General features: G+C 39.8%; 1 protein-coding gene across 8 annotated transcripts in view; it reads left to right on the top strand.

Moving 5' to 3' along the window:
* Positions 1-12,314, top strand: part of LOC122873629 (glycine receptor subunit beta-like) — a 113,204-nt gene that overhangs the window by 6,220 nt on the left and 94,670 nt on the right. The window contains exons 2-5 of one of the 8 annotated variants that reach the window (XM_044190597.1): positions 941-1,066; positions 4,243-4,408; positions 8,121-8,208; positions 8,975-9,158. The exons of 3 other annotated variants lie outside the window; for them this stretch is intronic. The gene's annotated coding sequence lies outside the window, so the exon portion shown is untranslated. Of the gene's footprint in view, positions 1-940; positions 1,067-2,833; positions 4,409-5,567; positions 5,747-8,120; positions 8,209-8,965; positions 9,159-12,314 lie in introns of those variants that run through there. 4 more of the 8 variants (XM_044190599.1, XM_044190600.1, XM_044190601.1 and 1 more) reach the window with 4 other exon arrangements.

The raw sequence follows: 12,314 nt of genomic DNA, 5'->3' as shown, positions 1-12,314 counted from the left end.
CAAGATTGCACTTGAAGTGTGATCCTGAGAGGACAATTGTCCATGAGTAGTCCATAGTTGAACAGAGCTGGTTTTCGTTGTGCTCTGCGCAGAAACAAGCAGCAGAACTGAACTCTTTGATCTTACCGCAGCGACGCGAGAGCCTGCATACGATCCTTGCAACCAAGTTTAGTTTGCACCAATAGCTATCGCTTAAGCCTGCCAGCTAAACTTTTAAAGCAACTAAGGAAATTAGCGCCAAGCTAACTGTAAGGAGGACAACAGACTGAGTTCCACCCATCTGCATAAACAGACACTGCAAAATACTTTCCCCGGAACCACAATTCTTTCCAGCTTGGCTCATCTACAACAGACTGACCACCAGCTAACACACCAGCACATTCAAGGCAACCCGTTTTCCCTCCTTGGACTGGTAATATAACTTAACTGGGCATAACAGTGTACTTGGCTAAGCAAGTACACTAGTTAAATGTTAATGATGTACATCTACAGATGTGTTCATTGAGTTTTATTGTTGTGATGTGTTTTCACTGTTAGGTCTTTTGGTAGCCACATGCTAACTTGATGTTAGTTAATGTTATGCTGAGTCTTTGCATGCTAACTTGCATACACCTCTAGTTTGGCCTTTAAAGACAACCAATTGATTGCACCTACACAGTTTGTTGCCCCTTTAACCATTGGGAATCATCATAGCACTTGTGCTGTGAGAGAGATAAATGCTGCACGTCGGTTTTATTTCTATGACAAGCAGATTGACATTCACTACGTAGCTAAAAAGAGTAAAGAAACACCAGACCTCTCCGATTCAGGGTCTGCTTGACACCAGGGTCCCTTAGTATGGTGACTGGAACATGCAGGCCATCTGCCACGGCAGCAGTAGTTCCCTGTGAAAGGAAGCCTATGTAACCCATATGATAATCATTGACATTTTGATCCACAGCTGCCAGTCCAACCTCCTCAGCTGGACCACGCCTGTCATGGCAAAGCTCTGTCATTTTAGAGGCAGTAAGCTCTGATGGCCAACTGGAAGCGCCTTGCCTGTAACATAAGATCTCTATCTTTTTTGGTAAGTGCAGGTGTCACTGAAATTAAGCCACCCGGTCTAGTTCTTGCTCCCTTCACAAATCCAGATAAGATTCTCCAAGTTGTCACCTAAGTTCATGACATTTATGTCGGTAGGTTTCTGGAACACTACTATATGCACCCAGCACCGTTTTCCTCCAATCATCATCTTCTAAACCTGTTAGATCATCTGGCACTGTAAACCAAAAGATTTTCTTTTGTGCAATTTTCTTTCTGTTACTATTTTCTCAAACATTTAAAAAAATATGTCCACTGAATTTTCATCAAAAGATGGCAGTAGACTGTATCAAAATCTGGTTGAGCTTGCCACCTCATTGCTCTACAGACCCGGCATTATGGGCGGGCCCCCATCCATGTATTTAGCCCTCCCAGGAGAAATCAGCATTATTACTGTTGTTAAAATTATATATATATATATATATATATATATATATATATATATTATAATGCTGGTTTTGAGTTGTGTGTAACAACGTGAGTGATGTCAGCCTCTCGAGAGTTTTGCATTCTTTTTTTTTTTTTTTAAGTCCATACAATGCTTCACTTCAGCACCTGACTAGCTTGGTTTAAGTATTAGCAATCTTATTTCTCTGTGGAAATGGACATAAGAAAGTGGTTTACCAACAAGAAAAGCAGTTTTGCTAGCAGCTAGCAGTTTTGTAGATTCCAGTAATGAAACCGGAACTAGCGTTGACGTTACCACCAAGCTAGCAACCGCAGCAGGGACAAGTGCAGCCACCACCATGCCATCTCCTCTCCCCTCTCCTCCACCACCACCACCAGGGCCTGGGTCGCTGTTTTTGCCAACAGCAGCTTTATTAGGTCCAGCCTGAGTCACCGAAGTAAGTAGGCCACAATCATATTAGTCGTATCATTTTTGTGTAAGGGGTTTTTCCTGCATTGTCTTCCAGCTTTTAGGTCATTAAAAATATTGGGTCTTTTTAAGTGTATGTTTGCCAATATCGAGTAATAGATATGTGAGAGTAGAATAAAATGTCCCCTGAGCTACACGCTGTTGTAGTCTTGCTTGTTTGATGTGTTAACGTTAATGCTGTCCATGGTTCTGAAGCACTAAACTGTAGCAGATATTACTACTTTTATTTATATTTGCACTCGTTTTAGGGCACCACCTCCTCAGAGGAAATTAATAACCGAATTAAGATAGTTAATTACATTTAACCAATACAGTTAATCAGTCTGATATCAGAAGCCGTGACTTCTCTATTAAATTGATCTCTGTTTCTACTTCAAAGGAACACACATGACAACAGATGAGAATGAAATGAGAATATTTATTAACCTATATTTTACTAACACAGGGTAAATAAGATTACTAATCAAATAATAACGACCATAATGGAACAGGCAAGCAATTATGGATCAGTGATAATAACTGCAATGAATTGGGAAATGGTGAAAGAGGATATGACGGTGGCTGTAACTACTAATTAAAGGTGGGGTATGCGATTCTGGAGAAATCCAATACCATGACAAATACCATGATATAGAGTGAACAACGACACAGCAAGTAATATAACTAATGTTAGCTAGGTTGTGGGTTAGCTTAGCTAGGTTGAGGGTTAGCAAACTGCCCCTACAGTTGCTGCTGCGAAGCTAACAGCCAGAGAGGATGAGACGATTTCTCAGAGCCAGCACACCAGCTCCAGACAGTGATACTCACATCTCTCCTGCTACTATAGCTAATATCACAGCAACAGCATATCTTGGCAAACTAGAAAGTCAGCTGAATGTCCATGGGCAAGTCATTTAACATAACCTGACACACAAATCATCGCTGGTATAACAGGAATAGTGTTGTGTTGCCTGGTGCCACTTTGTTTATTTCTTATTTAGATTAAGAATATTATTTCGACATCAACCCGGTCATACAGCAGTGATGAAGGTGACTGCCTACTTTGAGTTGTTGGCCGGGCTGCAATTTTCCTGGTCGGAAACCATGGTAGTGGATTGTGGCAGCCGGGAACCTCTTCACTACAGACTCCAGGGGGCTTCCCCAAGATGACGTGTAGTTGCCGGGCACCAGAACCAATTTCTCTCAGCTGTTCGGCACGGGGAATCTGACCAGCAGACTTGTCCATTGGCACCAGTTGGCACACAGGTTGATGGCACTTGCGTAGGTAGTCGTGGGGAGAAGTGAAGTCTGTATGGATCTGGTCGATGGCAAAATAATTTACTGTTACACTGTTCTTAACTTTCACTAAGTAACTCTGAAACAATTGCCGCTGGACAAACGACACAAAAACCTTCAAAATCTTCAAAGCGAAATCGCTATAATAAAGAAAAAGTTACAATTAAGTTCCTAAGGCGCTTTGGGATCAGTCTTGAAAATGTTTTTCATAACAGTACATCATTCAAACTTACATAATAGAAATGATTACTTGACTAATAGGAAATAAATTATTTCAATTACTAACTGAGTGGGGATTACACAACAAAATTTGATTAGTATTACAAAAACAGGATTCTTAAATGATCACTAAGCATAGTTGTAGAGATCTAATTATACATGTTATACTCACTAGATGGCAGTATGGTTACACGATAGACACAAGCTTAATTCCTGAGTTCATGTCTGACTCATTTTACGTCGTACAAAAGTAAAAGTTAAACAACATTTTTCCATTATTATGAATTGAGTTACTGATAGATTAAACATTGAATTCACATTGCATTCAGGCTTGGGCTGAAGGGGAAGAATATAGAGAAATGTTATTTTCTGGACGCCACTTTTGGTGATCTGGTGGCTATGACTGTCTTCAGGCTATGGGTCAGAATGAGGTGAAGAAAGAAAGGGGGGTTGTTGGAGTTTGCTTGTGTGTGTGTGTGAGAGTATGTGTGATTTAGACAGAGAGGGGGAAGAGCAAAGGATTCACGCTTGGGTCATAATTACAGTTCTTTTAATGTTCCCTTATTTGGAGAAGCAAAGAGTCCTTATCAATCAAAGTTCTTGTTCCCCTGACTGAACTATGTCCCACGGACTGTGACTTTGTCAGTGTGCCCAGGATGTCCGGTAAAGGAGGAGGCTGCAACGCCAGTGGCCAAAAAGTCGAATAGAACGTGTTTCTATTGTTGCTGTGGTGGAAGGAATGCAACATAATGCAACAGTGGATATAAATTGTATTTTTGGATCTCATATAGCAGTACAACCCGAGCAATTATCTCTGGTCTTTGCATTTCACTGAGGACGTCTTTGCCTACCGGACTCGGCACCCGCCAGCCGGCTGACTGGCCAGGATTATCGGCTACTGAAGGACAGTAAAGTTCCACCTTTATTGGGCCGAGTGTCGATTCAGGACTCCAAACTGTAAGTATATCACTAAAATGTTTATCCTTTATGGATTATTATTTCTAGACCACACCTAGCTAGTTATTTTCAGTGATTAGCTGTGGTGATGGGTTTGTGTTTACACTAGCTTGATGGTGAGTTAGTGCATTTTAGTCTTCGCAACTTGTATAACATGTATAAGCTTTTAGCTTCTGTCAATCTTTTTACAGTGTAAAACAGAGGCTAGTCTTCCCCTTTTCCTTCCACTCACAACCGACAGCAGTCCAACCTGCTTGTTGTACCATGGCCACTAAAAATCTGGATTCTGATATGTTGGAAGGTGTGGATTAACTTTTAGTAACTGGGCAGTTTAACCGGACACCTATGGTGTAGGTGTTGGCCAAAACTGTTCTTAAACTGTGAGCTTCAGGTAAAGAGATTGGCGCTAGTGTTATTTGTGTAACCAACACCAAAAACAGTCTCAGTGAGAACCACACACATTTAACTAGAAGTGTGTTTCATATTTGCATGATTTTGGATGTTCAAATCAACTAAAAGTAGGAGGAGGAAAGAGGACTTAAACAGAGGACCTATATAATGTTAGCCATGGTGAAGCTAGTAGTCTGTGTCTGGAGAACAACTGCAGTGGATTGGACAGAGAACTGAAGAGGAAATACAACCAAAACCTCGCAGAAAATAAAGAGATGTGGAGAATTAAGTCGCAGGTAAAGGTGTATCCACATTACCAATGTTCTATGCCAAACAGAAAGAGAGAGGGTAGGGGGGAGATGGAGCGCGTGAGAAGAATTTTAAAATAATAATGTTATGGTAGTGGTAATATAAATATCAATAAAGTAATAATAATAGGAATGATAGTGATAGGAATAATAATGACAGTAATAGTAATAAGAGTAATAATAAAAATTGTAGTAGCAGTTGTCGAGCAGGAACACGGGGCAGCAGGTGGCCCACAATCACAGATCCAGACTCTACAGCTCCGGAGGCAGAAATACCTGATGAAAGCGACAGAAGGAAAGTGGAGAGAGACGAGAAAGCACAAAACTACAGGGGAGAGAAGATGTCGAGTTAGTAACATGCATTAATGGGATAAAAATGCATACAGATGGAGAGGGAGAGGAGGAGAGAGGAGCTCACTGCATCATGGGAAGTCTCCCGGAAGTCTAGGCCTATAGCATAATAACTAAGGGATGGTTCAGGACTCACCCAATCCAACCCTAACTATAAGCTTTATCAAAGAGGAAAGTTGGAGAGGAACTTGATAACTAAAGGCTCTGGCTCCCATTCTACTTTTGGAGACTCTAGGAAGCACAAGTAACCCTGCATTCTGGGAGCGCAGTGTTCTAATGGGGTAATAAGGTGAGCTCCTTAAGATACGATGGTGCCTGAACATTAAGAGCTTTGTAGGTGAGGAGAAGGATTTTAAATTATATTCTGGATTTTATAGGGAGCCAGTGCAGAGAAGCTAATATTGGAGAAACATGATCTCTTTTCCTAGTTCTTGTCAGTACATGTGCTGCAGCATTCTGGATCAACTGGAGAGTCTTAAGGGACTTATTTAGGCAGCCTGATAATAAGGAATTGCAATAATCCAGCCTAGAAGTAATAAATGCATGGACTAGTTTTCCTGCATCATTTTGAGACCGGATGTGCCTGATTTTTGCAATGTTACGTAGGTGAAAGAAAGCAGTCCTTGAAGTTTGTTTCATGTGGGAGTTAAAAGGATAAATCCTGATCAAAGATAACTCTGAGGTTCCTTACAGTCGTGCTAGAGGTCAGGGCAATGCCATCTAGAGTAACTATATTCTAATAATATTGCCTAAAGGAAGCTTATATAAGGTGAATAGAATCGGTCCAAGCACAGAACCTTGTGGAACTCCGTGACTAACTTTGGCATGCACGGAGGACTCACCGTTAACATGTACAAACTGAGATCGATCTGATAGAAAGGATTTAAACCAGCTTAGTGCGGTTCCTTTAATGGCAATTAAATGTTCCAGTCTCTGTAATAGGATGTGATGGTCAATGGTGTCGAATGCAGCACTAAGATCTAACAAGACATGTACTCTACAGAGACAAGTCCATTGTCTGACGCAATTAAAAGGTAATTTGTAATTTTCACCAGTGCAGTGCTATGATGCACTCTAAATCCTGACTCCTAATAACAATACTTTATTTGAGGATTTTCAAAGTCACACAACTGATAGGCAACTGCTTTCTCAAAGATCTTAGAGAGAAAGGGAAGGTTAGATATAGGTCTATAGTTGGCTAAAACCCCTGGATCAAGGGTGGGCTTTTGAGGTTTAATTACAGCTATTTTAAAAGACTGTGGGACATAGCCTGTTAATAAAGACAGATTGATCATATCCAGAAAAGAAGTAGGGTAAAACATCTTTAAGCAGCCTAGTTGGAATGGGGTCTAAGAGACAGGTTGATGGCTTAGATGAAGAAATCGTTTAAGTTAGTTGAAGAAGGTCGATAGGAGCAAAGCAGTCTAAATATATATCAGGTTTTACAGCTGTTTCTAAGGTTCCTGTGTTTGAAGATAAATCAGTACCAGTTGAGGGCAGGACGTGATGAATTTTTTCTCTAATAGTTAAAATTTTATCATTAAAGAAGCTCATGAAGTCATTACTACTGAGGGCTATAGGAATACATGGCTCAATAGAGCTGTGATTCTCTGTCAGCCTAGCTACAGTGCTGAAAAGAAACCTGGGGTTGTTTTGATTTTCCTCTATTAATGATGAGTAGTAGGCTGCTCTGGCATTATGGAGGGCTTTCCTATATGTTTTAATACTATCTTGCCAGACTAAACGAGATTCTTCCAGGTTGTTGGAACGCCATTTCCTTTCAATTTTTCGGGATGTTTGCTTTAATTTGCGGGTTTGGGGGTTATACCTTGGAGCTAACCTTCTTTGTTTTATTATCTTCTTTTTTAGATGAGTGATAGAATCGAGTGTCGTTCGCAGTGAACCTGCAGCACTATCAACTAGATGGTCAATTTGGGAGGAGCTGAAATTAGCATAGGAGTCCTCTGTTATATTGGGACATAGCATATACTTAAATGCAGATTGGATCGCTTCCTTAAATTTAGCTACAGCACTATCAGATAGACATCTAGAGTAGGAGTTTTTGCCTAATGGTGTGTAGTCCAGTAATAGGACTTAATTAAATAATGGCTAATTTAGGATTCTGTGGAAAGACTATTAAATGTTCAATTTCAATGCTATATACCAGAACAAGGTCAAGGGTGTGGTTAAAACAGTGACACTGTTGACATGTCACTTGTGATCTCTGTCAGACAACCTTTTCCAGTTGCATATACAGATTTGTAATGCCATACTCTAATGTTATACCTGAAAAAAGAGTGCTGCAATTTTAGCCAATTTTCACTCTCAGCGCTGCTGATGAAATGTGAATAAGATTATTTATTGATATCAAACACTTTAGCTCAAAATATGCAAAATGTTTCTCGTGAGTAAAAAGCTGGATGTGGCCTACTTGTCTACGTTACACTCTGCTGCACTGTAGAGCAGTGAGAAACTGTCACACGTGTGAGAAGTTTGCCTTCAGGGCTTTCTGCCTTTCTTTTTTCCTAAACATAACCAAGTAGTTTTGGTGCCTAAACCTAACCAAGCAGTAAGACTTTCTGGCAGAAAGCCCTGAGGGCAAATTTCTCCCAAGTGAAAGACTGTCTGTATACAATATATGTGTTCTTTTTTGTTTTGAAAAGAGGCCACAGCTTGTGAAAAACAGATCCTCCACCAACAGCATCTGTGAGAACACTGCTATCCATGGAAAAGAACATGTGAGAGACAAAGGTTTGTAAATAATACTGCCTTTATTTGTTAGGGTTTTTTTTGCTGGAAGTAATACATAAGTTAGTATGCAACTATCTGAACTAACTGAAACTATACAGTGTACTGAAAGTACAGTATATGTGCTCTGAAAGATGTTTTCCTGAGATTAGCATATCAAAATATTAATATCAAACAAGGAGACTTAATATTATGCACCTTGAACAATTTACAGTGTATGAACCTTTTCTGTAATGTTATTCCAGTGGCAGTCCTTGTCTATAGGACAGTTTTCAGTGATGTGGAGAAGCTGAGCCATCACCACTGAGGCCTTCCACAGTGTAGTCCTTTGATTCTCCATCAAGAATATCATAGGTGCAATTACTGAGAATAGTCACAGAAACGGCAAATATAACAATGTACTGAAATTATGGAAAAGTTTTTTCAGTTCTCAGAATAGGTTCACCTAGAAACCAGATCACCTAGAAATGAAATACACAGTATGCTATGAAAGCCAGATTGAAGATTTACACATTTACAGTGGGCAGGTTGATTCCCTGGTTACTTTATGGGATTACAAACTTTGCTCTGTCATCTGCCTTGTCATACTATAAAAGGGACATTAGTTCTGTTAAATATATGCTTCTCCTTCATTCAATACCAAATTCATCTGCAGTTGTACATGGTTGGCCCTAATAAAACATGACTCTATGATGTAACACTGAGTCTGCCATGTTTTACTGATTATCTGAGTGACCTGATGACACTTGTGTTTGTTGAGGTGTTCCAGGATCCACAGTACTCACAGTATGACAGACCATCAGAGGAGGACGTTTGTGCGAGTGTTGTGCTTCAGTCAAGCGACAGCCTTAAGACAACACAGCGGCCAGCAGCATCCGGTATCCACAGGAAGACATGTCAGGTGGACCACTCTCACTTTCTGCCCTGAGAGCTCCAGCACTAGCTGACAAAAAGTTCAGTATGCAAGAAACCCTTTCCCCCAATGGAGGACATGATCAGAACTGTTCACATTATGGCTTTGCTACTTTGTGCATTATACTGTATACCATACACCCATTTAAGGAGGATTTTGTCATTTTTAAAGTTAGTAGTAAGGGCCTGTGGTATTAGAGGAATATATGATTTTCTTTCACAAAGGTTTTATGTGATTACACTGTTTAAACAGATGACATGAAAAATTTCTGTGATTTCATGCAAGAGGATCTGGCACCTGGTTCATTTTAACATCCTGGTTAGGAAAATGTGATAAAGAGGTTTGCTAGTAATCCTTCACTACAAGTAGCAAATAGTGACTCTCTCTCTCTTATAACCTCTCTATTGCTAAACCTCTCTCTCTCTTTCTTAAATCCTAACACGGCAGCAGCAACTGGCCACCCACTATTGAGTCTGGTTCTGTCCGAGGTTTCTGCCTCTTAAAGGAAGTTTTTCCTTGCCACTGTTGCCAAATGCTTGCTCATGGTGGGATTTGTTGGGTCTCTGTAATTAATATTATAAAGAGTACGGTCTAGACCTGCTCTGTAGGAAAAGTGCAATGACATAACTTCTGTTATGAATTGGCACTATATAAATAAAACTGAACTGAACATTGAATTAAGCAATGCAAGACGTATCTCTGTTTCACAGTCAAACTTCACGACAGTTCACAGCAGATATACAATGTTATGTGCGTATTTTGAAAGGGTATCATAGAAATAATCTTTGAGAAAATGTCCTCACAGTAAGTGCAGATACTTTGGTTACTGAACAGTTTTTCAGATTGTGCTTTCCACCCCGCCATTACACACTGCATTTTAGGAATGGTAACATTACTGCTAACACTGCTAACAACAAATGCTTTCTACTTTAGAGACCTGTGTAGCACATTCCCCACATATGTACCTGTAAAAAGAAACAGAGTTTATGCTTAAATACTAACCCAACTTCACATGGTAGAGATATATATAGCAGTATTTACCTGAGGAAAACGTCACGGTAATGTGTAATCTTGGTTGCAATGTTGTTCATTTCTTTTGGATTTGGAATCAGATTTTCAATCATTTCCCAGGTTTTTGTTTTTTGTGGTGATGGTGATATTCATGGGAGAAGTGCAGCTAAACTCAGTTACAGTGTTTTCCTGGCTGCAGGGGAGCCAGCAGAGCTAAGGTGGACGACTGGAAACACGCTCTCCGTGTTTGGAGTTGGTGGGCGGTGTCTGCTCAGGTCTGGGAACTGACCAATCAGAGAAGACTGGGCTTTTCAGGAGGGGGGCCATAAAATAGACAGAAGTTAAAATGGACTGTTAAAGACAGAGGGTGAATAGAGGGGCTGTAGCAATGGACAATATGAGAGAGTTTATATGTTTCTTGAACATCAAAGCCTGTAAACATTTTCTAGTAGACCCCGAAATAAAAATATGAACCTGGAAATGTGTATACTCTATCCCCTTTAATAGTGTTTATCCCTTATTCATCTTGTTTTCATTACCCTTTGAAGGACTTTCTAACAAACTATCAGATGGTGTTGTAGCCTGATACATCTGACAGCCAATTGTAATTAAATCAATTCAATGATGTCTGAGTTACATAACCAGATATGTTTTGAAGCACTGGCTGGGGACTCAAGAGGTGACTATGTCCTCTAGACATCCATACAAAAAAGTGCACCACGAACAGTGTTGGGGAGTAGCAAAAGTTCTAATTTAACTACATTTCCCAGTAATTTTGGGGTAGTGTAGCCATTTTCAAAATTCTGTAACATTTCCGGTAGCAAGCTATTTCTTCCACTAACAGGGTAGCACAACCAAAACGCCACAGTGCTATATTTGATCTTATCTTAAAGAAAAAAAAAGCTCATGAATGTTTGCTTCATCAGCAGCATCTTGCATCCAGTGCTACCCTGGTTTGAGTCCTAAAAAAAGAGTCAAAGCGTCACTTCTTTTCCACTGAGGTACAACAAAGATCGATGCTTAGTTCCTTCCCAATATAAACCACCTCCCTTGGTCCAATTATCTGCTTAAATGGATTCTCTTACTATTGCTAAGAAGATGATGTGCTGCTCTATCTGTCCTTCCTGCCAGATGACCCTACTGTCTTGGCATGGATCTCAGCCTCCCTCACCGATATCTCAAAAATGGATGATGGAATGCCACCTTCAACTCATAGTGAGACTGTATTTCAATTCCTGTTTGTTCACATGCTGTATATAAAGCAAAGGCTGGATATTCGTAATTTCATCAATGCAGTTGGCATGAAAGAAAGCCAAAAATATGGGCAGGGAGTGCTGGTCTGATTGTTGCAGCTGTTTTTTCTCATACCCTTTGCCCTGCACTACGAGGGTCTGACATAAGAAGAATCCTCTCTACAACTTGACAAAATGATTCATTATTTCTCGGTCTGGGTCCCGACCAAGAAATAGTCTGGTACATAACCCCCACAAAACCGTAATTAGTTGTTTGTACACTTTTTTTTCAACGGATTAGACAAACAAGATATAACATGTCATTTAGTGAGCTTTATAGGTGCTGGTAGGCGGGTTTTGCTACATTTGGACAGAGTCAGGCTAGCTGTTTCTCCCTGTTTCCAGTTTCTGTGCTAAGCTAAGTTAGCCAGCTCCTGGTGGTAGCTTCATATCTAGTGCACAGACATGATAGTGGTATCCATCTTTTCATCAAACTCTATCCAAGAAAGCAAACAAAACAAGCTAGTGAAAGATGAATAGAAAAGTAAAATAAAGTAAGTTTTAATTTAGTTTTATCAACTGATTGGTGGTTAATCAGAATCAGAATCAGAAATACTTTATTGATCCCCGAGGGGAAACTCTTTTGCTACAGCAGCTCACCTTTACATTAGTGCACACAGGAATGGAAGTACTAAGCAAAAAAAAATATATATATATATATATTATATATAATACACTATAATACAGGTCAGAAAATACATTAAGTACCAAGTGGGTATAAGTATAAAATAAAATAAGTGTGAAGTACAAAGTGGGTTTACTGGTTGATGATAATAATATGGAATAAAGTAATAGTGCATGAACTGCCAAGTTAAGTGTAGCTTATTTATAATGAGACAGAGGATATTGCACAGCAGTACTAGAGGTATGAATAAATATCAATATCAATAAAT

This window comes from Siniperca chuatsi, linkage group LG3, assembly GCF_020085105.1.
Source record: "Siniperca chuatsi isolate FFG_IHB_CAS linkage group LG3, ASM2008510v1, whole genome shotgun sequence".
Lineage (NCBI taxonomy): Eukaryota > Metazoa > Chordata > Actinopteri > Centrarchiformes > Sinipercidae > Siniperca > Siniperca chuatsi.
This window is presented reverse-complemented; position numbering and strand designations above follow the sequence as displayed.